Source organism: Dermacentor andersoni, chromosome 1 (assembly GCF_023375885.2).
Source record: "Dermacentor andersoni chromosome 1, qqDerAnde1_hic_scaffold, whole genome shotgun sequence".
NCBI classification, from domain to species: domain Eukaryota; kingdom Metazoa; phylum Arthropoda; class Arachnida; order Ixodida; family Ixodidae; genus Dermacentor; species Dermacentor andersoni.
In genome coordinates, this window is record NC_092814.1 from 43,293,915 (window position 1) to 43,319,468 (window position 25,554).

Sequence of the window (25,554 nt, forward strand, 5' to 3'; positions counted from 1 at the left end):
TGGTTATTGCAGTGTTTGATCATGGACGCTGTTTCGCATTATTTTATTTTCCATCTCATCTAACCCATATCGCAGGTATATATATGCTTCCGAGGATCTGCCAGCGTCGCGGCGAGCCGTCACTCGAGGAAATAATGAAGCAACAGGAAAAGTTAAACGCAAGTGGAGTTTTCTCCTACCGCAACTCGTTCCTCGAGCATACAGACCAGCTGACTACGAACCGAATCCCTTTCCTGGTCCGTGGATCAGTCTAAACAAAGAAGGTTGAACTAACGAAGCAGCAGCGATGTGCGTGACCGTTGGAATAGATGGTGACAGCTGAACGCATCTCGAGTTAATCGCGCGGGCACCGAATCGATGAGAAAACTCGCCTTCAAACCCGAGGACATGCCGATAACTACCTCCATCCAAAAGGATTGACCGCCGAATAGCTGTCAAGTCTCAACATCGATTTGACGGTTCTTTAGGAATGTGTGTGAGGAGTGGTGCCGTGGGCGGGGAGGGGGGGCCCGGGCACTCCCCTGGGTACGTGCCTGCCATCCGCTGTGCAAAGTGTGGCTGCTATCTGGTTTTTCAAGGGACATGGGTTCTGCGCCGGTACAGAGACCAAACAGCACGCGAAATTTTTGAAGCTTTTGCCATGAAGTGTAAAGGTGACGTATGCTTCAGCGCTCCATCGAACGCTCTTATTGACAAAAAGTTTAGGTATCTCTGCCACTTACATATAGTGCAGATAGTGCACATTAGTTTCATTCTCACGAATTCACTTTTTAATCACTTGACGCATCCGCGGTTGGAAATGCATGACAATTCCCCCTCCCTACACCCCCTTTTCAATGGAACGTTCGTGTGTTTGTGTTATTAAACTGGGAAGGCTTAGGAGTAAGGATCCACGGGGAATACCTCAGCAACCTTCGGTTTGCCGATGGCATTGTACTATTCAGCAACACCACAGACGACTTACAACAAATGATTGAGGACCTTAACAGAAAGAGTGTAAGAGTGGGGTTGAAGATTAATATGCAGAAGACGAAGATCGAAGACAAGAGTTCAGGATCGCCTGTCAGCCTCTATAGAGTCTATGAAGGAGTACGTTTACCTAGGTCAATTAATCACAGGGAACCCTTATAATGTGAAGGAAATTCATAGAAGAATAAAAATGGGTTGGATCGCATACAGCAGACATTGTCAGCTCCTGGCTGGAAGCTTACCATTATCATTGAAAAGGAAGGTGTACAATCAGTGCATTTTACAGGTGCTGACATATGGGGCAGAGACTTGGAGACTGACAAAGAAGCTTGAGAACAAGTTAAGGACCGCGCAAGAGCGATGGAATTAACGAAGAATGCTAGGCATAACGTTGAGAGGCAGAAAGAGAGCGGTTTGGATCAGAGAGCAAACGGGTATAGCCGATATTCTAATTGACATTCAGAGAAAAAAATTGCGCTGAGCATGTGATGTAATGCACAGGTTAGATATCTAACCGTTGGACCATTAAGGTTACAGAATGGGTACCAAGAGAAGAGAAGCGCAGTATAGGACGGCAGAAGACTAGGTGGTGCGATGAAATTAAGAAATTCGCAGGTGCCAATTGGAATCGGTTGGCGCAGGACAAGGGTAACTGAAGATCGCAGGGAGAGAGGCCTTCGTCCTGGAGCGGACATAAAATAGGCTATTGATGATGATGTTTGTGTATGAGCCTTGCCCCGTGTTTCTTCTTTGTCCTTGTTATTCCGCGGAGCTTTCTTTTTTTTTTCGTCTATTTTTTGTCCACCTATGGGCATGAAAGGAACACTCTAGGTCGAAAGCTGGCGCCATCTATCGCTACGAAAGCGAAGCGCTCTCCTCAGAGGCAACCAAAATATTACTCGCATCGGGGGTGTCGAGGGGCTCCAATGCAAGCTTTTTGTTCGTATAAGGTGTGCTTTGTCATTGGCCTTTGTCTTTGTCAATGTCATTGGCTAGGTGGCGCGCGCCGCCGCCGCCCGATTCAAAGGGTTGAGCCTCATTCATCCATCCATTCATCCATCCATCCTTGTGAATAACTTTTCCAATATCGCTCGATGATTGGCTCGGGTCTGGTCTCACGAACCACAGTGTGTGTGTGTGTGTGTGTGTGTGTGTGTGTGTGTGTGTGTGTGTGTGTGTGTGTGTGTGTGTGTGCGTGCGTGTGTGCGTGCGTGCGTGTGTGTGTGTGTGTGTGTGTGTGTGAATACGGGCCCAGGTCGCGGCGACGTATATGTTCGGTTAGCAGGTAATGCCGGATTTACTATCTCGTGAGGAAACTTTAATGTAACCTTCCATTTGGCTCCCTGAAAGCATTTACGTAGCAATGCGTCATTTTCCTCTCTTCGTTTCACGGTATATTTCGTGACTTAGACACGTATGCGCGCGCGCACACACACACGCGCACACACACACACACACACACACACACACACACACACACACACACACACACACACACACACACACACACACGCACACACACACACACACACACACGCACACACGCGCGCGCGCACGCACACACACACACACACACACACACACACACACACACACACACACACACACACATATATATATATATATATATATATATATATATATATATATATATATATATATTGGGCAGGGGTATATTCATCAAGGATAAGGGTGTATATGGGGTAGCTTGGAATTAGCCCAACTTGCGTTGCACGTCGTCACTTTATGTTTGCAAACACGGCACAAATCGAGCGTTGTGTATTGCAATGACAATAAATTAAAGAAAGGGAGAAACTGGTCGGCCTCGTCGTCGCTCCTTCTAGAGAGCCAATATTTGTGTGTATACGTTTGGGCGGGAGGGAAGGGGGGGGGGGGTAGTGGCTCTCGAGACAAGGTCTTGAGATATGGGCGATCCACATAGCGATCGGCCTTCACAGCGGCGTCGATGCTCCGCTGAGGCCATTCGGAATTATCGACCTAACCGTTCGTCGGGCGGCTCATGTTCGGGAACTAGGCAGAGCGCACTCGCCGCACGCTGTGGGTCACGACAGGCTTTAACGCAAGGCTCGTAACTTCGCATCGACCCGTTCGTCGGCGCACTGCTCGAAGCTATCTAGATCGAGTGTGCGCACATGCTCGTTTTCTTCAAGGACGAACGTGCGTGCGTGCGTGTGCGTGTGTGAGTTATGTAAGGGCACATATCCCGTATGGCAGGCAACGTGCGTACGTCGTGGCGAAACCTGCAGGCAGGGTCGTCCAGTGGCCGCTTGGTATTCCACTATTCCGCCCTAGCAAACCCGCGAACCGATTGCGCCCTTGCCTTTCTACTCGCAAACCGCGTATAGCGCGCCTCTTATTGCGACCGTCGGAGGGGAGAATGGGAAGAGAGAAAATAAGCCAAGTCTGGTATCCACGTATTTTATTACCCTCCCCCCCCCCCCCACACACACACATCGCATCACGCTGAACCAAACGCTAGGGCGTGTTGGTTCAATGTGGTCTGAATAAAAACAGCGCACGAGGGGCAAGCTTGAACGGTTGCGTACCACACAGCGCACTTTTCAGTCTCCATTTCACAGCGAAGCTGTATATGGCTAGCCGATTCGTCCGTCCGTCCGTCTGTGGCCTGTACGCCGAAAACTCCTCCGGCGCAACCCCATGCGCATGCGCAAAAGAAAGAGAAAGAGAGGCGCGCATATGGTTGTGCCAGTAGTGACGTCGTTGCTTTCCGTCGCAGCCGAGCGCGCGCGCAGCACTTTCTGTCCGGTTCCGAAATGGGTTGGCCACGCGTCATACGTACTCCTGTGGAGCAAGCAGCTTTCGATGAGCAACGCCGCGAGCAGAACCGGGAACGAGCTCGTCTACGCCGTGCCGGTGCTGCAGTCCGGGCGCAAGAACAGGCTCGTGCAGCCGAGCGCAAGCAGCAACTGCGCACCGAGGATCCGGCAGCCTACCAAGCCGTCGTTTAATGAACCTTCGGGATTAACCCAGTGATAAACACCGGCGTCACACGTTTCAACTTCGCTGGTTACCCATCTGTACGGAGTGCTTGGGTGGTGTTTTTTTTTTTTTTGTTTACTGCATATGTCTTAGCGCTGTTTTTCATCAGATCGTTGTTGACCGGGTTATGGCGATCCACCTATTTTTCTGTTTGTCATTTACGGACAGGAAATTATAAAAATATATTCCCCACCTGAAGATGCGATGCGTCAAAATGGTCTCTCTCATCTCTCTCTCTCTCTCTCTCTCTCTCTCTTAAGTCGTGTTGTCTAATGCAGGGCCTGAAAGACTTTATCAGGTTGTAGTCAAGTCGAATGTATGAACCTACAACACTTAATAAAGGGACATATGCCACTCGCATGTGAACGCTCTCCGATTAATCGGTCGAAAAACGCCTATGTCGTATTCGCAAAAAACGTTATTACGCTATAAGTTGTATGCTATTCGTAAGAGCAATTTCGAGCCAGTGGTGATGAACACTGAAGGGAAACCGACACACACAACAATGTGTGTCTTATTAACAAACTGATAAACAGGTATATATAAGTATACGGGAGCACACAATGTGTACAACACATGTGCCGAATGTAGTCAGCCGGCCATCGTATCGCGAGTCCGCGCCGTGTATCTCGGGGAAGAGGGGGCGTGGTCTCGCAGTCGAGGGCGAGACCCGTGCTTCGTTGCACGCGGTACAGACTCCTCTGAAAGTAGGAGCCGTCGGCGCGTAGCTGTAGGGGAGTAATGGAGGCTGCAGTAGACGAGAGAGAAACATTTATTTCATTCCGGCCCCCATGTCCGGGGCTACTGGGCGTTAGGGTGGTGGTGAGAACCTGCCGGAAACGGTGCGACGGTGCGACGTTGGTGGCGTCGACTCTTGATTGGGCTTGGTCCGCTTCTTGTGGTACCGCGAGCACAAGTGCCGTGGTAAGCTCCGTTAACGCGGCCACATTACGTGGTGTTGGGTCAACCAGCCACTCCTCTAGTGTGTGTGGTCTTTTTGGTAGTGTCCTAAGTATAGATTGAAGTGCGTGTTCACTTCCCTAGCAATTCCCAGAGTGTATGTGGTGTATTGGGGTATCCTCCGCACAGTGTGCACTTGGGGCAGCTGTCTTTTCCAGCTATGTAGTGCAGTATGTTTTGTGCGGGTGATCATTGCGTTTGGGCTTGGTGCCAAGTGGCAGCGGCCTCGCGTGTTGTGGGGTGTGGTGGAGCCGGGAGAGCAGTTTGTTGTTCATGACATTCCTCTATTTTTGAGCGTCGCATATTTGAAGCTATTTGTTTTAACTCTGTAGAACTGAGTGCGTCTGTCCACTGAAGAGGAGGTCCCGGAATATTTGCGCGGGATAGAGCGTGGGCCTTTTCGGTTCCCTAGATGTTACAATGGCTAGGTACCCATTGAATAGTGATATGGTGTGCCGGGTTATTCGCCGTATATCGATGTAGTGTTTCGCGGATGGAGTTGGGCAGGTTTCCCTTGAGGAACGCTCGGCATGCTGCTTAACTGTCTGTGCGAATGAAGATGATGATGTGTGTGTGCTGTGGTGCTGTGATGGCTTCAGTTATTGCCACTATTTCAGCTGTTGCTTGGCTTTGTGGCCTGTGTGCAGGCCTCGGGTGTAGGCATTGGTCGCGGCGTTGTTCGTCGCCGTGCGGTGTGTTGTGGTGTCCGTACCCGGGGATGCGTCTGTGTAGTACACAGTTGTGTCCGGGTGGTTATGTTGGGTGTCTTTTGCGCACGCTTGTCTTCTTCCTTGGCCTGTTTGCGGGTTCATGGTGCGGGGGATTAGCAGTGTGTGAATGTTGTGAAGCGCTTGCCACGGTGGAGGTGGCAGTGTTGGCATATTTTCTTGAGAATGTCCAAGATCTTTAAGCAGCGCTTGACCTTGGTGTGATCATTTCAATCTACTTATATGGGATTCTATGTTAAAAATTATGGGGGTTTACGTGCCAAAACCACTTTCTGATTATGAGGCACGCCGTAGTGGAGGACTCCGGAAATTTCGACCACCTGGGGTACTTTAACGTCCACCTAAATCTAAGTACACGGGCGTTTTCGCATTTCGCCCCCATCAAAATGCGGCCGCCGTGGCCGGGATTCGATCCCGCGGCCTCGAGCTCAGCAGCCCAACACCATAGCCACTGAGCAACCACGGCGGGTCGGGATTCTGTGTTGACGTCTTATAGTTTGCCGAGATTTGTCGCGTGATTTGTGATTTGGCGCGTATCTTGGAAGCCCTCAAGTTATTTTGGCGAGTTGCCTGCACAGGTTGTCGAGTTTCGTGCGCTGCGTTTTTGTGAGGGGAAGGTATGGTAGACAGTAGAGTATGGTGGGTACTGCAAATGCGGTGACTATTCTGCATAGATCGTGCTCGCGAATTCCTTTGTTTCGCTTTGTGATGAGATATAGCAGTCGCTTGAGTCGATGAAGTTATTGTGTAGTTTTTTGCATCCAAGTGTCGGCCTTGCCATCATCTTGGATGTGGAATCCGAGAATGCGAATTGTTTTACGTCTTGGAATTGGTTCATTTTCGGAGATGGATGAGGCTGCGGTAGTGGTTTGCTGAGTGACCTCTTTGGTTCGTAACTACAATATATTCTGATTTTTCCGGTGAGATGGAACGACCAATTTGTTTGAGATGGGAGTGTGTGACGTTGATCGCTTGTTGTAGTGTGCATTCGATGTCACCTGGAGACCCTGCATGTGCCCAGAATGTAACGTCGTCTGCGTAGATTCTGTAGCCTAGGTAGGGTACGTTTTGCAGCTGCGCGCTGACACTGTCAAGGCCATGGACAAGAGAATCGGGGATAATATCGATTCCTGAGGTACTCCCCGCGTGAGATAACGCTTCTGATATTCCTTTCCATTTACTTTGACGCTGACTGTGCGATCGTGACGCGAAGTGCGATCGTGAAGAAAATTGTGTATGTATTGTGTCATGCGCGGGACTGGTTTAATTCTTTGGAGGCCTTCTTGTACAGCAGTGTGGGTGACATTGTCGAAGGCGCCCTTGACATCAAGTCACTGCTCTGAGTTGGCTGGTACTTTCTGTGGCATAAACATCTTGGTATATCATATACATAGCGTCTTCTGTTTTCATATGAGGGCGGAAGCCTATGACTCTCGGTATCTGATGTTTGGTCTCGTTCATGGAGCCAGTGAAGGCGTGCTAGAACCATTTCTTTCCATGGCTTTGCCTGCGCCTGAGGTCAGTGATATAGGTAGGAAGTGTTTTGGGTTGTTGGGTGATTGGCCAGGTTTGGGGATTGGTATAACAGAGGCGTGTTTCCAGCTTGGTGGAATCTCGCATGTTTCCCCAACTGTGTTTATATATTCAAGAAGTCTTTTCCGTTGTTTCGCCGGTAGATTGGCAAGCATCTTGTTAGTGATCGCGTCTGTTCCTGGGGTTGTGTTGCGTTTGGTGTTGTTAATTGCCGTGAGAATCTCTTGCAGTGTGAACGGTGCATCTGCCTCGTGTGACTTACGAGCATTACGTTGCAGATAATCGGAAAGTCCCCGTCAATTATGTATTTTAATATTTGCTATAATGGTTGCAAGAGAACTTAGTACGTCTGTTTTTCTTTTTTTTTTCTATTCTTGTGTGTGTGTGTGTGTGTGTGTGTGTGTGTGTGTGTGTGTGTAACGGGCGCGCGCGCGCGCCCGTTATACTGGCGGTGGCAGTGCGGCCACAATGGCAGGACATTCCACCCGCGGCCTCGTGTTCATCAGATGAACGCCTTATCCACTGAGCCACCGCAATGAACTCGTTGCTTTGCATTTCTCTTTTAAAACGGATCTGTGCTCCTTGAATTGAATTCTGGGGTTTTACGTGCCAAAAGCACGATTTGATCCGTAATGGGGGACTCGGAATTAATTTTGACCACCAGGGAATCTTTAATGTGTCCCCAATGCACGGAACACGGGCGTTCTTGCGTTTCGCCCCCATCAAAATGCGGCCGCCGCGGCCGGGGATTTGATCCCGCGACCTCGGTTGCTTGGCAGCGTAACGCCATAGCCGCTGAGCCACCGTGGCGGCTACCTGTGCTCATTCTGTAGCGCTGCAAGTAAGTTGACGCTTGCTCGGCGCGACACCATAAAAGAGAGGTCGCGGGACGCCGAACACAGCATGCTTGTAATGTGTACATCGCTAACGATTGCGTTTCTTTTGTACTCAAAACAAGATAACGCAACGTTGCTTGACGTAAAACACAGATGGCAGTGCTAAGGAAATCGCAGATAATCTTTTTTTTTTTTAGTAAGCACTTAAATTTCCACGCGGGAACTTTCAAATTTTCGGCATTTCGTGATTTTGAAAGTTTTGCCGCCGAAATAGAAAATAACAGTAAAATGAAGAGTCTAAATATACTTCACTGCTCGCCCAGAAGGTTGCAAAGTGTGCACAGAGCAAACCTGAGAGGTGTTTGTTGCTACAAGGCACATCAAAAATTGCAAAGAAGAAAAAAGAAATCGTTTTTGAGCTTTACTGTTCGAAAGCTGCCTTTTTTTGTGTGTGTGTGTTTGTCTTCGCGATTAATTCGTTTCTGCAGTTGTATTCTACAATTTCAATTTATGTTGTTTTCAATGTTGTGCACGTAAGGCGGAAAAACAGTGAATGCATAGGAAACTTTAATATTAGAGAGTTTTAGAATTGGGGACCCAAGACTCTGGGTCCCCAAGCCGCGTTGCGTAGGCTGCTCTTGGGTTTGGAGGAGCAGCAGAGTTTGAGAATTGGGTCAAGCGCAGGCAGCGTTCGGTCGAGCGCTCAGGACGCCGTAGTGGGGAAAATAAAAAGGCGCTTCAGAGCAAAAAAAAAAAGAAAGAAAGAAAAGCTTTTCTTACGAATGAAAACAAACAATCCATTTTTGAGCAAAAAAGGCAAACAATAATATGTAATAAACGTTAACTACTGTGTTATTACTACTAGCTGAGTATGCTGTGAGCTGAGTACCCACGCTATAGTTTTCGATTTTGGGGTCTTGGGTCAACACGAACACAAGAACCCAAGACTGGCTTGGATCAGCGCATGCGCACTTGCGGCCCGCAATTTTCTTGCGTCCCCAAGCCACTTGGGTCTCCAATTCTAAAACTCTCTATTGCTTTTTTTTACGCTATTTCAAAGTCTGAACGTCGTGCAATTGCGTGTAAGTCGCGTTTTGCACCTTATCAGAGTTAAGATTTTTGTCGGGCTGAAAAAAAGAAAAGAAAGAAAGAATTAAAGGAAAGGCTTGTGCTGGAACAAGCACGCTCAGTTCCGATGAAGGGAGTGGTTTTGCTTTCTCTCCCCCCCCCCCCCCCATATATAAGTTTTTTTTAAATAAATAGACGTGACCTCCTGGACCGACTTATCTGAGCACGGCCTCCTGTCACTGTATCATATATATGGTGTTTCACGTAACTTGAACTAATGATTTAAAAAAAAAAAAGAGTGGTTGGCCGCAGCTGAATGAAACCAACGACATGCAGTTTGTCGTCATGTGGTGCTCCTTATAGTATTTTTTTTTATATTACGCTTAATCAGATCATAACAGAAATCAATTATCAAAATTTTTAATCACTTTAGGGCTAAGTGCGTTTCGTTACGTTGCAGAGGGGGTTCAGAAACGACCGACCCAATTTTTTGTGGCAACGTACGTGCTGCGTGAATTTTTTTTTTTTTTTCGGCGTTTAAAGAAAGCCCGCGAAATGTGAAATAAAACCACGTGACTGCGCCCAAGCGCTCTCAACCGCGCTTCGTGCGATAGAACCGTGCGCGCGGACCCTGGCGAAGTGAGCGGCCGCGGCTCTCGGCATCGGCTTCACGGTGCGTCAGCGTCTTCGGCGGCCGTGGCACACGGAAAGGAAGAACCATCGTCCCTGATAAGCGATAGGCTCGACGAACGGTTGAGAGCGCTGCAATGCAACAGCGCACAAGCGCATTCACGTGGTTTTATGTCATATCTCGAGGGGTTTCTTCGAACGAAAAAAAAAAGGCCGCGCAGCATGCACGTCGCTGCACAAAATTGGATCGGCCGTTTCTGAACCCCCATTTACAACGTAACGAAACGCACTTGGCCTTAAAGTGAGCGTTACAGATTTTTAATAATTGATCTCAGTTAATCAACTTTTAAGCGGAATATATAAAAAAAATATTTTGAGGAGTGCCACATGGCCGCAAACAATATGTCGTTGTTTTCACCCAACTGCGGTTAACAACTTTTTTTTTAAATCCTTGGTTCAAGTTACGTGAAACACCCTGTGTATGCAGCGTTTACGTGCGTGCTGCTGCGGCAGCTCTGCAGCCACCCGTTTGTCATTTGCTGGGGGCACACCCATCGCGAGTTCACTGACGAGGCTTTGCAGCCGCTCGTGTGCCTAACGGCGGCGGCGGGAGGCGAGCCCTTATCTTCATCGTCGATAGTACGGCTGCGGCGGTGCGAGTGCACGGGCGGCTGATGCAAGTCAATGCCCATATGCAAGGTCCTCGCGAGCGGAGGGCTTATGCAGATAAGATGTCGCGCCATTTCGCCTCCGGAAACGTCAGACGCGATAAGGCGGACGGGCTGGAACAACGGGCCGCTCGCACTCGCTCGCTTTGTCTTTTCCCTCGTGATGCAACCACTATACTGTCGCTGGTAGTGGCGACCTCGAGAGCAATTAGGTAGTCGCTTACCGAGCCTCGAGCTTCCCCGCGCCGTCCCGAGGCGGCAGTTTGGATCCTGAAATCGGGTCCGGTTTGCGGAATCGATACCAGAGTCGTTCACTCTGGTATTGCCAAGAGCGCAAGTATACGTTGTAAATTGTGTAGCCTTAATTGTGTGACGAACGAAAAACGGGAGAAGGGAGAACTTGGTCCGCGGGTCATGGGTCTTATTCTCGGATGATTGTACTATACACAGTGCACAGTCTATACATAGAGTGCATACGTTTGCCGTCGCCCAACTGTGCGTATTTGCTTTTTCTTACCTCAACCCGCTCTTATGTAAGGATTAAGCGCGCGGTTTGGCGGCGTGTTGCTAGAAAGAAGGATCGTAAAGCGTGATCTTGGTCGTGTGCTGCCCATCAAACGCGTGGCCGTCTTAAAAGCATCACCCGCGGAAGAGGGCCATTCGAGGTCTCGTTTCCGTCTGAAATCGAATGTAGCCTCGACTCGGGTCAGGTTCATTCCAGCTGCGGGAATTCTCGGATGATTGTGTCTGCGGAATTCCGCCTCAAATATCCGCCGTCTGACAGGAACGCGTCAACTGTCTGTATCGCAGTCAGCATGTGCCGCCGTTCACGTGCTCATCTGGCGAATGTTCGTACAGTGCGCTGCTCGCGACGTTCTCACCGCCGTCGGGGGCGCGGAGTTCGCGTTGGTCGCACGTGTGCCGCCGGTGAACCCCTTGTTCCGGGGTTGCGGTAACGGTGCAGGCTATAGGGCTACGTGAGAGAACTGACCTGGATCGGTCGGCTGCCTTTGTCCAGCGGCGCTGGCCAACGATAACTCCGACTAATTGAGCACCCATCTATGTGTGCGGCTCTTGCTTTAGCGTTATTTATTCTTCTTTTTTTTGAAGCCTATACATAGTGTGGCAGGTATACCTTCTCGCGCCGTATCGATTTGGGCCGCTTATCCCTGTGCACACAGCCAAAAGCTTGGAAGAGAGAGAAAGGAAATCCTACCGTCTGCGATGTAGCGCACGTTGTACATCGAGCTTTGCATTAGACGAGCTACAGGAGGGATAGGAAAACCTGCAGCCCGCGGGTCGCATTTGTATGCGGCTCGCCTGGGGGGCCTCCGTGTGTTTTCTCCCTCGTCCTCAGTGCACCTCCGCCCCTGAATGTGCCGAAATGCGAACCGCGTTATCTGTATATGCTGTCTGTGCGTTTCGACGCCTGGTATGAATTTTGCTTGCTCTGTGAAGCGGAGTCCTTCACTTTGACCTGCCCGCGAAAGCTTTCGGCACGTGTGAACTGTGAAACACTCTGGGGCCGAATTCACAAAGGTTTCCGTTTGTAAGTGTTTGAGCCAAATTTTAAAAATACGTATATAGTACTACGGAACGAGACAGAACCAAGGTAATGTCGTTTGCCGTCGCTTGGAGATACTCGGACCGTTTCTTTTTTTTTCCATTCCGCCTGATTAGATAATTTCTCTTATGTAATTAATAAACTTGTGCAGTATTGTAATTAGACTAAAAGTGTCGATTAGAAAATTGAGAGCAACATGAAAAACTATCGATACAGCTTTCTGTTGCTGAATGCGTGCTATATAAAAGTGTTTTTTTCGAGCCTGCGAATACACAAAGAATTGCCGCGCGACTGGCCGCTCGAGGCACTTTGCGTGTATTCGCGGACCAAACACCGTGCGTCTTCTAATTGTATCTTGCACCGTGTTTTTGGCGTTCTTTTTTTTCCCCCTTTTTTTCGTTGAACAGCTTGGCTAACGTTAGCTGGGACACATGGTATAACCGATTTTGGTGTCTACTTTTTCTCTACCCGCCGTGGTTGCTCAGTGGCTATGGTGTTAGGCTGCTGAGCACGAGGTCGCGGGATCGAATTCCGGCCATGGCGGCCGCATTTCGATGGGGGCGAAATGCGAAAACACCTGTGGTACTTAGATTTAGGTGCACGTTAAAGATCCCCATTTGGTCGAAATTTCCGGAGTCCTCCACTGCGGCGTGCCTCACAATCAGAAAGTGGTTTTGGCACGTAAAACCCCATAATTTAATTTTTTCCCTTTTTCTCTACAAGAATGCGCGGGAGTCTGAAATAGTCTGTGAACACGAGGAGGCTGCTATTTCTTTCGATTTGGCCCCTTTGCCGCGCGTCGGCCTTCTTATCACTTCGCCACTATTCATCGGTTCCTGCATGCAATCTTGTTATCTACCTTTTGTACTTCGGTTATCGTGACTACATTGTACTTTCTCTTCGCATAAATCCTCCGGCCTCAGGTGGTTGTAGGTTGCGATCTTAGCTTTTCTTTTTTTCATTTCCCTATCTTCTTTTCTGTAGGGCTTCTTTTTTGCTTCTCTTCTTTTTAGATCTTTGTATTTTTTTTATTTTTTTACTGCGCATGACTTTTTTTTTTCTTTTAGTCTATTTACGGCGTGACCATCTTTAAGTTTCGCGGAATTTTTAAAAATCGCCTGTGGCAGAGATCATCAATTCTTGTCCTTGAACTGGATTATTAGAAGAGGCGCACATTATCAGTACGAGAAATCGAAACATGTATTAAACTGATTAACAGAAATTTGCTAATCACCTTAATTAATTTGCGGCACATATGCAATTTAAGAATTGTTGCCGTTGAGCTTGCACGACGTATCGACTCGAAATGAATCTCCAGCAGAACAGCAGTTTCGAGATATTATTTCCCGAAGTATGGAACGAAATACACCGGCGTTCCAGTTTTGTGCTGCAATGCATAAAAGAGCGTTTTGTTAAACATACAAGTACGTGGTACGGCAGGGCATTTCTAAGTCGAGTTTCATGGTGCATATTTCCAAACTGGTGTCATTCTCGAAATTCGTTCCGACTAGGTGTCGCCTTGCAAACTCACCGGCTCAATTCGTAAATTGCAATATGTGCCGTAAAGTAATTGATCAATAGGTTAATTAGTGCATTTTGTTAATTAGTTTAATGTGTGTTTCGATTTCTCGTGCAAATAATGTCCGCCTCTCGCACTAATCCAGCTCGAGGACTAGCATTATGTTATCTGCTACAGGCGATTTTTAAAAATTCCGTGAAACTTAAACAGACTGGCGTTCCCGCATAGCGTTCCCGCAATGACGTTCCCGAAACAACCCGTTTCAAGTGTCTGTACTGATGACGGTCTGAACCATTGTCAAACCATGCCTGACGTAAGGTTTCCAGGGTTCGTACACCTCCTTGAAATCCTTGAAAACCCTTGGCTTTGGAAAAAAAAAACAGATTCAAAGGCCCCTAGTACTCCTTGAATATGAATGTGCTCCTTGAATTCCTTGAATGCTGGGTTTGGGAGCGACTTTTGATCATTGAAAGTAACAAACTCCGCAGACAGGCTGTGCCATGCACGCTACTGTCTATTGGGAAACAATCCTAGATATTTTCTTTTTGAGAGTGCCGCTATACAATTGCAATGTGACGTGTCCACAGCCACCGACGACATTTAATCAGCGTTGTCGTCGTGGAGCTATAGGGGTCAAGCGACCAAGCCGTGTCGCCATTTTGTTGCTTTGCTTATTGGTTGACACCGCAGCCGTCACGGTTCCATTCTCGAGCCCCAGGCTGTGAAAAATACCTGGCGGAAAAGCCATTTGGCTTTAAAACGACGAGTATGTTAAGTTGGCTTAAGTCGCGCACCACTAACAACTATGCCAGAAAGCGATTGACTTAAATAAAATGAGAAAATCAACTTGGAAAATCGACCCGAAGATCTTGAAGCGTGCGTCCAAGTTAGCACGCAGCTGCCTAGCTACAAGAAATTTGCAGCTAGGAAGAAGGAGGTTTCATTTGTTTTTTCAGTTCGTGTTTACAAATATGGTTTGTTTCCCTCTCCTTGAATACTGGCCTTCGGCATCTGTGAAATCCTTGAATTGTCCTTGAATTGTCCTTGTACGAACCCTGGGCCGCGTAACCAGAGTCACCCTATAGACGTAACCGCTCTGCAGATTGCCACCTACACGCATCCATTTCTGTGATGGGAAATTTGTGAAAGCAATTATTATTATTATTATTATTATTATTATTATTATTATTATTATTATTATTATTATTATTATTAACCGTCGCGTGGAAAGGCGGTAGAGTACTGTGCCAAAATTTGGTGGGCACGAGGCGTGGGGCGGAAAGATCGTAGCCGTGGCCCTTGCAGCGTCAGGCGGTGGCTGCGCTCAATCTGAGGCTCCTGCGATGCATCTCGCCCAAAGTCCCTTTGTCTGCTCACACGGCGCGCGACGGACGTGCGCCGTTTTCCTCTCTGGTCAGGTGAATTCTAGTGGCAGATTGGGAAAACTTCCGAAGGCAACATTTTCTGCTCATTTTGGAACAATCCTGTTCCCGGGAGCGCGGGCCACATGTGCGAATGGCACATTGGGAGGGGAGACCTCGAGTCGAGATTACTCCTTGGAGCTGCTACCAGGGCCGGGCTGACGTAAAACTGTTCAAATCTGTTCTTTCATTTTTTTTTTATTCCAAATCGGCCATTAGCCCTCCGCGATATGTCAAAATGGCTGAGGACTGCTTCACCAGCGAAGTCGACAGAAACAATTTATGACTTCCTTGGCGTGCGATGTTTTGTAAACTACGCTTACCCCCAACTTCCCAACTTGCCTTGTTGCGTGCAATGACGGTAAAATTGCGTTTTTGTGTGTGTCTCAGGGACGACAGTCATTCTGGTTCAATACGCTGTATACAGCGTATTGAACCAGAATGACACCAGAGTAAGAGTGCTATAGCGCTCTCGCCTTGGTGTCACATAATGCAGTGCATGACATCGCTGCTGCACTGTTGCCACGGCGCTGCGAAGGTGGTCGCAGACGCTACACAGTGACGGAACGCCGACGTTCCGGGCACGTTTTATTGATGAATATTTTTTACTGCACAATGCCAACAGTATAGCGCGTTGATCGATATTGAGCCTTTTGCGAGACATTTAAGAAGAGGCTCATAGTTTTCCTTCTTTTCCTCCTCCTCCGTAATCAGTGCTTTGCCTATTTATTGGATTATTGGATTTCTTTGGTGTAGCCTTTGAAAGAAGGTAGACGGAATGAAATTACTACTGTACCGTTTTCTGTTGATTGCACGAATTGTAGTGCTGTATGATGCGCAATCGCTCCTGCAGTGTTCTTTATATAACCGGTCACGTGAGGTCCCAAGTGAGCCTTGAGCTATACGCGTGAACCCATCTGAGATGTTGGGTGTGACTCGAGACGTGAGCCGGGACGTGAGATGCGTCCTGTTTTTGTCCTGCGCAGTACGCACCAAAAGTTTGTATGCCCGGAGCGCGCTAAGTCAAAAGCGTCATCCCTTGCGCTGCGAGCGCAAGGGATGAGAGCAAGAGGCACCCTGGCACGTCGGTGCACGCTGGTCGTGTCTCCCACCTTCGCCCCTTTTGCGCTGGCCGCCTCAACGTGGCACCGGTGCACGCACATCGAGTGGGTTGAAAGAAGCCCCGTGCGGGTAATCAAAGTACGCGTGAGCGTGCACCAAACTGTCCCCTTCCAGTGACGGGAGCAGGTACTCTCCGCCCAGTAGGGACTCGAGTTCTCCTGCGATTCTGAAACCATGGGCTAACAGTGCTTTCGGCTCTCATAATTAGTGCGCCCAGTTTCAGAACCGAAGCGTAGAAATGCGAATTTTCATCGACGAATAGCTTAATAACGAATAACGCTTTTAAAATCGCGTAAACTGTTTCTTGATTCCCGCAGCGCTCTCCTGCATTACTGCATTTGCAACATGCGTGTTGAAACAAGTAATTGAAAAGTTGATTAACGAATTTTAGTTAATTAGCGATTGGCCTGCGACGGCTACTCGAGCATTCACTAGTGGAAAGAGAGGACTATTTATGTCTGCCGCACTTAAAGGACGAATAGCGGCAAAATCATCCTAGCCTCGGTTCAATCTCATTCCTAAGTAATCTGTTCCCATTAAAATAGATAATCCGGTATAAGCATTATGGCAAACCTTCGTCGATATAATAATAATAATAATAATAATAATAATAATAATAATAATAATAATAATAAACCACGTTGCATTTACAGGCCCTTCGAAGGCACACCGACCTCGGGGTTCTCGCCGTTCAAAGCGGTGCGCGGCAGGTCACGGACGTGGCAGGAAACGCGGCTGACGAGGCGACGATAGGCGGCGCGGCCGAAGGAGAGATGGCGGCCGGTGTTTTCGCTGGCGCCTCGGCCAATGTGCTCGTGCGGGCAGGGCACTTGTGACGCGCAGCGTGCGCAGCAATCGCGCGCTTCTCTCTCTCTCTCTCTCTGGTTCCACCGCTCCAGAGCAGACTGTGCGCGTTGTTGTTGCGTCTATGCTCACTTCGGCGGCCCTTTGGACTCGCTGTTTGTCTTCGAGCACGGTTTTGAGGACAGGAGCTAGCTAGAGCGCACAGCAGCGCGCCGTTTTGGCCATTACTGCTCGCAGGAATGAAATTATGGGGTTTTACGTGCCAAAACCACTTTCTGATTACGAGGCACGCCGTAGTGGGGGACTCCGGAAATTTCGACCACCTGGGGTTCTTTAACGTGCACCTAAATCTAAGTACACGGGTGTTTTCGCATTTCGCCCCCATCGAAATGCGAAAATATACATGCGTCTGTATGTATATTTACACTAGCTAGTGTAAGCAGTAGCTAGTGTTTACACTAGTTGTATGTATGTATACACTAGCGTCTCCTCTGGAATACGCGGACTCCTGCCTTCGTCATGTCTGTATTCTTCTCTGCATGGTCTCAACCTACTGTATTCTAAAACTGGTACAGCGTTACACAGAAAGGAAGAAAAAAGCCGAGCCGGCCAGTTTTCGAACGTACCAGTTTTAGAATGAAATACCAACTCTCCCAATACTCAACCCTAGTGTTCAACCTACTGACGTTAGAAGCGATACATTTCCGAACGTCGAGGTCGTGGACGTCACAGCCAAGGTTCTTTGAGGGAGAAGAATGAAGTTAGTCGGACGTGTGCTGAGTGAGGCTGGAAGCTGCATTGCGAAAAAGAATGCAGTGAATAATCTTGGTGTCTAGAGGCAATGTGGTCAGGCACGCAGACACAAACAAATGGTACACAGCCAGATACGAATGGGTGGAGATGATGTTCCCTGCAGATTTCTATAGCTGGTAGGGAGAGTATAGCCGTACGGCTGCATCTCCACAGCGCAGTATCGTCTAAAACGAAGGAGCGGACTGAAGGTGGGAGGAAGGGGCGGCCGATCGTAAGTACTAGAGCAAGACTTGCGCGCGCATATTCTTGTTTGGCCCTCGAGGTGAACTTTAGCGTAAGTTGACGGCGGACAGTATTTTGATGACGTCACGGACGCGTATCTCGCTATAATATGGTCGCCCAGACGCCTTATAACTTTTTCATGCGATGGTATCGGTCTGTGCGAGGGCTTGAGCGGGGCGGAGGTGTGAGCCCAGCTTCGGGCACTTACGGCGTCTGCCCAGTGCATGCAGGCATATCGCCGGGCGTCCTTGCGTCCTACGCAACGTATCGCCGGCGTCGCGAGGTCGCTACGGCGATGTGCGTGCGTAAATGCGTCCGCAGTGAAGCGTGTCCTGCGCGGCGCGCGCCCCGAGAGGATGCCACGGGGCGGCGCTGTTGCTCTCGTTTGACCTCCCTGCGTGTATTGCTTTTCCTCTCGGCAGCTCACGTCGCACGAGCGCGGTGTGGCTCCTTGGCGGAAATACCAATTGCGCGACACAATCGGCCAAAAAATCTCGTCGTAGCTGAAGGGTCTTTTTCTCTCTGCTGCTGCCCGCGGCGAGACAAGTCACGGAGGCCGTGCTCCTCTCTTACGTTGCCGCCACGTTAGGCACGGATGCGACCGAGACGCGCAAGCTTTTGGAGGAGAATTCCGGGTCGAGGCGGCTTCGAGTGCCGCGGGGGGAAGCGGAGTCGCTTGAACGAAGGTGAAGAGCGCGCGCGCCTTCGGGGTGGCCCACTTTCATTCGTTCGAAGCGGTCTTTTAATAAATGCCCAGCATTTCTTGGCGTACGGGCCTGTTTCATGCAGCGTATTCTTTCTCTAACGGTATAGTTTTTAGAATGCATCATGTAACCGCACAAAAACAAGGGACAAAGAAGGAACACACAAGACAGGTGCGGAACTTCAACTAAGATTTACTCCGGGAAATCCCACATTTATACATGTATCATAATCACACTTGCTAATCATCTCTTGTGGCAACCGCTACATAGGGCAGACGGGACGGTGTCTAAACGTCAGACAGCAGGAGCACCGCGCAGGAGTAGAAGGATTGGCGGGGGGTGGCAAGCTGGCTGACCATTGTCGCCACTGTCGTAATTGCACGCCTAGGTTCCGCGACACTAAAGTCTTGAAGATGTTTGCGTCACAACTGAGCCGAGAAATCTATGAAGCTTACTGTATAAAAATGCAATCTGGCAGCTGCGTAAGCAGCTCTTCAGTGTCATTGAGCGATAAAGAGTTCAAATATTTACATGCAAATTTGTGGCACTCACGCCCGCATGCCAACGTCGAGTGATGGTTGTCTGATGATTAGCAAGTGTGATTATGATACATGTATAAATGTGGGATTTCCCGGAGTAAATCTTAGTTGAAGTTCCGCGCCTGTCTTGTGTGTTCCTTCTTTGTCCCTTGTTTTTGTGCGGTTACATGATGCATTCCAATATCGACCACCAACTAGCCCGCCTATCCCTGTTAAATAGTTTTTAGCCCGAAATGATATTTTGTGGGTCTTAATTGATGCCTTGTATAAGCAAAAGCAAGTTAAAATGCGTATGCCGACGAAGCAACGCTTGGTTAGTGCCCCGCGTTTTTCATACTTGCTCAAGACATGTACGAACAAAACCTGCGCAATGTGCTGAGCCAACTTACGCACGGCTGTAAAGCTTCGCGCTATAGTGGCAGTTGCCATACCGTCAGTGGTCCGTTGGCAGAGGTGCACGAAAGCGCCTCTCTACAACTTTCTGTGAGACGGGTGAATTTCACTTGTGCGAGGCGTTTTAATTGTAGCTGAAATTCTCATATGGACGAGGATTGTACAAGCGACCCCGAAATGGCGAGAAGCAGCGACTCGCAAGGAAGCGGGAAGCTGGGTAGGGCGCGGGAACGACAAGTAAGCCTCCCGTGCTAACTCGTGTATACACACGAGCCGCTCGGGCTTCTAAAAAGCGCATGGCAGTGCCGGAGTGAGGACGGCGGCCTAAGTATGCCATCAGTCTCATAGTAATACAACTAGTGTCCTCCTGGAAATTTATTTCAAGCGGATACGTCTTGCAAACTCACCGGCTACAATTCAAAAATTGCAATATGTGCCCTAATGTAATTAATTAATAAGTTAATTAGTGCTTTTCCGTTAATTACTTAACTATGTTATGATTTCTCGGGCTAGTAATGTCCGCTTCTTCGAATAATCCAACTCAAGGACAATAATTATGCTGCCTGCCCCAGGCGAGTTTTAGAAATTCCGTAAACCTTAAAAATTATCACTCCGTGAATCGGAATATTAATCGCATGACATGAATGACACGACATGAGTGACATGACATGCATAACACGACATGCATAACACGACACTTAATAGTGCTTAGCGGAACCCCAAACGACGACACTGGATAGCCTGCTACTTGCAAAATGCTTCGCATAACATCGATTCCTCTAAGAGTGCGTAGAATCTACATGTTTTTTTTTTTTTTTTTTTTTTTTTTGCAAGTACGTAGTGCTGTCCCAGCTTTGAGATCTATCAGATAGGGTGTCTACAGGCGCTCGCACAGCATTCACACAACACGTCACACTAGGCGGAAGTTTCGTCACAGAACGCTAAGCGGCAGTTTTCACAGAGAAACACCTAGGTTATTATTCCATATTTCGGTGTTAAAATGGAATCCGTGGTCTCTTTTTAGATTTTTCTTTCGAATAGGCCATAGCCCATATTCACAAAAACGTCTTACGCTATAAGTGTTGTTAAGAGCAAATTCCAGCCAATTCGGACGCTGGACATATTGTTAGCGAAGGCGGCCGGCTAACTGCAGAAAGCACTTACGAATGAAAAGTTTCGATCATTCGGCTCCGCTGACAGTATGTCCAACATCAGGTTAGCTTTAATTTGCTCTTACGAACAATTCTGGCGTAAGAAGTTTTTGTGAATACGTGCCTAGTACTGCTCTGGAACAGGTGAAGTCAACATGTTTGTGCCAACTTAGGCTGGGCGAAAACGTTGCGCTGAGGTATACATCACAACTCGTTGCCGCAGGTCGATACTGTTTCTTGCATTTGTGTAGGTACATTTCAAGGTTTCTTATTCATGTTTAAAGACCGTAGACACTGTTCCTTTAAAAGTTAGCCTCATTTGGTACAATCTTTTACAACAGTCACAAAAATAAATAAAACGTAAACATCATTGAATACCACTTGGTCATTGACATTAGAAATGTTAGAATGCAAAACACAGTCGTCTGGGTACAAACGGAGCTTAACCACAGCGTTACTATAACTACGCACGCGGCATCGTTAATGAAAATCTGTATTGTTGATATAAACGCAGATGTACTTGACAAGGTATGTCGTACGACGTTACTTTCAGGGGTACCTATGAAAAACATCTGCTATGGATAAGACGCTACGTATGGTCGGCCTGTGTCATTTAATCACGAGCACCCATCTTTAGTTTGCGTTTCAGACATTGTACCGCAGGGTTGCCTTTTTCTGTAAGTCTTACTTATTATTTAATTTCCTTCATGATGTAAAGAAAATAAAACAAATAAAATAATAAATAAAACTGAGCGAAGAACATAGACCTGCAAGGCAACGCCTGAAACACGAAGATGGGTGCTCATGATTCAATGACACAAGCCGAGCGCGAGTAATTGTAGTCGTAGCGTCGTGAGTGAAATCTATTTGCTTCGTATAACTTGTACAGACACCGAAAACACGCTGGTGACGTGAAATAATTTTGTTGCCATCGAGGGGCGGCATAATGCGCTTATGAATTGTGTTTACCAGTAATTTAGAACACGTAAATAACGAAATTGATGTGTATGTTATGCGAAATTATTTTGCGATCACCGATTTTGTATACGGGGATTGACCTGAGCGATTTCCCAGTCACAAGGGAATTGCTTGCGAATTGACATATCGTTGGAAAACTATTGTAGAATACTGTCCCTGCATATGCTTTTGGTAATGCCAGTGTCTCACAGTAGGTTATGACCTCGGGAAATCGTTATCTCATGCTAACATGCTGAAGCACTGACTGGTGTTGTTCTAGACAAACATGTGGTTGTCTTTACGAAAGTATTGCCGACGGCATCATTCGCTCTTAACGAGCTTTACGCTTCGCATTCTCTGCCGCCGTTGCCGCAGCACCCTTGCGGGGCAACAAGCCGCTCTCTCGCCCACCCTCGGGGCTGATCTTTGCACAGCACACAGCCGCCGCTTCGGTTTCGCAAGCGCCCAGCGGGCAGCATTTTGGGTAGGGTTCAACGTAGCGGCGTACTACACACGTGTCAACCGAAATTTCGAGGCGCTCTTGTCACGCCACGCTCTTATCAGCCGTCGACGCAGTGCCGGGGAACCGAGCGGGTGGATAGCCTGATTGGGATTCACGAGGGCGTCCGCGCGCTATTTTGACAGCCCCGTCTATCCTATCGCTGCCTATTGTGTGGCTGGCCGTTTATTTCACTGACACCAGTCAACCACGCGTGTGATTCCTATGGGCAGACACCGTGGCGTCCACAGCGCTGCACGTATGTCCAGGTTCACAGTTGGTTGCGTGACCGGTCTGTAATGTAGCGTCAGCACGCGCTGGTGATCAGTAGCCGCTCGTGATTCGACGTTTGCTGTCACCTTTCGGGTGTCCGTCGACGACAAACGAAACAACACGCTTCGTTGTTTCGTTTGTCGTCAGTTGTGCGAGCTTGGACGTCTAGCTGACCATCGTTGTCGGCGTTTTTCCTTCCCCCCCCCCTTCTTATTTCTTTCCGCGACGTCAATTGGCGGCGAACTTCCGTAGCAGCCACACCACCACCTGGCCCTTGTTGGCTGTCCTCCTCTGTGCATACTTATGGTCCTCAGCTGCCGATAAGAGCTGTACTCAGAGTGACGCGCCAACGAACATCCGACGTCCGTCGCTTCCTGCGCCTATCCGGCCCACGGAGGCGCGCCCTCGATTTCGCGGTACTGAGTCCCGAAAAATTAGCTCGCGCTTTCCATGCCCGTGGCATGCATTGCTGAAAGTTTTCACGTGATGGGGAAGGGGAACGAACCGTGCCACCTCCGCGTCGTCGTCTCGGCATGTGTCTTTTTGGATGTGGCTGACTCGACTTACGTCACTCCCTTCGTGCTTGTGTAAGTGCGCCGCTCGAAATAGCCCGCGCCCACGCTGGCCAAAGCGAGTGCTCTATTTGTATCCTTGGCATCGACTCCCATCAACTTCAGAAGCGTTGAGTGTATCTTGATAACTCGCGACTGATGACTTCGTCATTCCTTTGCTTTTGATGGCGGGACAATTTGCGCACCGCCTCTGCTGGCCACCATGCGATATAACTGGTTCTGCTTACTCAGTTCAGAATGGTCCGATATTTATTGTTTTAAATTTTAAATAAGGATGCTGTGATTTCTTATGTTTAATCTTAATATTGTGCTACGTCACAAATAAGAGCTGCACTTATCCACGAAGTCTGTTGCATATGAAGAGAAAAGCGTTCCCTTCCCGTAAGTTTTGCGGATTGCACCGTGTCGGTTCACTGCTTTGGAAAGCAGTTCTGAAAAACATTTTCTTCGGCTTTCAAGAATGTGTTTACTAATGTAGGTTCCTGCACGTCACGCGAAGCAAACAAGAAGGCCTTTATTATGATTCGATACCGTGACTTTCGCGTGGGCCATTGTGCTTTCATGTCACGGTTTACACTCTCTCTTGTTTATTTGTTTCGTTCAAACTATATTGTCGCTGACAATTGATATTTTTAGCCACCACGACGGATACTATCGCACACCATCAAGGATAGCGTGAACAGATAGTTATATGTACTGGTGCAAATTATAGCGCCTGGATGCCTAGCTTCTTTTTTATAAAAAAAAAAAAAAAATCTTTTACCATGAGAATTCTACGTATAGTTTGTGACCATTATTGGTCATCATATCAGTTACTATACTGAACGTCATGTGTTGCAAAATATAATAAAGATATGGCGTATACGGCACAGTCTGAGTGCATGGTTCTAAATATGCCTGTTTGTGTGTTACTTATGTTGTGTGTTGGTCTTTGATGCCCCGGGCATTTCACTACAACCGTTGTCCTTCTCCTTGCAGAACGCTTCTGCTCGAGAGAACAAGGCGAGTCGGAATTGTTTTCTTTGTTTGAGTAGTATGCCTGTGTTGTCGTGCATTGCTTCGATCACTTCCCTGTCCTCTTTATTTCCTTGCCCTTTTCGTGTAAGTTATTCGACCTTTCTAACGCAATTATGTTTTTCTTCACCTCGTGTACCAAACCTTAGACTTACTGACATAAACTGCGTAAGGTGACTGTGTTGCATACGAATTTGAGCACATAAATATTAATATATTAAAGTATAGATTGCTTGGGGTCATTCTCGCACAAATCATCGTGTTTGTACTCGTGTGGCTCACTCCGCGTTAGAAGAGCACAGTTGTAATTACTAACGACGAACGCATTTCTTGCCTTCGAACGGCTGTGCACTACCAAGTTACTGACTACGTGCCAAAGACTCGAAGCATTCGGCAATTGAAACTTGTAGTTTTTCAGTCTGAGCCTAACTCCGCGAGTGACACTAAGTTGACCCGTTGTTCTCCTAGAGTTTGTGTTTTGTGTGGAATGCTTCCTTCGCGGCTGATGGGTTTCCAGGATAGCTTCAGACCAAGGGAGGCTCACGTGCGGCCATAACTTGGTGAGCAGGGAAAGGAAGCTGGAGGCCCCTCGAGATAAGTCAGAGAGAAACAAAACTGCGTTTTATTGCGTGTGATCGTGAAGAGCCCCGACTTAAACCGTGCACTATAAGGTGCGTGCTTCAGTGCGACAAAGGGAGTCCATACATTTCTCCGGCCGGGGAAAGGCCGTTGTTTCAGGAGAGGTTCCATCAGCGACCGACCGCCTCCCGTAAGGCGCCCTGCAGCGTCTATATAGCTGCGGCGCGCGCGAGTCGCGCATGTGCACCTGCAGCGATGCACGCTGCTGCCAAGGTCCGCGGGAACGCGCGAAGGCGGCTCCGCTACACTCGGTGACGCGTGCGATCGGGCGCAGAGCTCGGGGAGGCAAACTGAGCTGCAGTGGCCTCCCTCGGTCATCGTGGAACACTGCGCTACAGACTATCAGGACAAAGACTTGGTGAACTGCGACACCTTAGACACACGTGTAGCGCACTGCGCTTCGTGTGCGTCTTCTCAGTTTATCACGTCCTCAGTCTTGTTTCGCAGCGCAGTGTTCCACCATGCCTCATAACCAATCCTGGCCCACTGCAACCCATTACTGGACACCCTCAGTCGAGCGCGTACTTTGAAGGCGAGTCGTAACGCTTTCCAGTTTCGCGCCCCCGACTGTGGTCTGTTCGCGAAGCAATACGCAAAACCCGGTAACTATGTATTTATTGCTCCTTTCTAGTGAGGATCGTTGTGTGCGTAGAATGCAAGCGAGGATTGCTCTATGAGAGCACCGCGCACGCAACGGTCATTGCGTAGCCGTCGGTGCCCTTTGGCGATCTGAGCGCTAGTTTCATAATGGCCACTGCTTCTTACGTCGGCCAACATCGCCAGCAAACAAGCGGTTCTCGAGTGGTGGTTTCATTGAACGTCGTGTCAAGCCATATGTATGGTTGGCTGAGTGCTGTTCGCAGCTGACTTTTGAGGTAGGGTTGTGGCCACATTGTGTCTCGGCGCAAGGTGGGGTTCTACCCTGGAGACAGACA

At 48.4% G+C, this 25,554-nt stretch overlaps 1 long non-coding RNA gene across 1 annotated transcript in view; it reads left to right on the plus strand.

The window, feature by feature from the left end:
• Nucleotides 1-23,987, plus strand: part of LOC140216205 (uncharacterized) — a 54,869-nt gene extending 30,882 nt beyond the window's left edge. The window contains exon 3 of the long non-coding RNA XR_011892900.1: nucleotides 23,945-23,987. This is a non-coding gene — a long non-coding RNA (uncharacterized lncRNA). The remainder of the gene's footprint in view (nucleotides 1-23,944) is intronic.
• The last annotated feature ends 1,567 nt before the right edge of the window (nucleotides 23,988-25,554 follow it).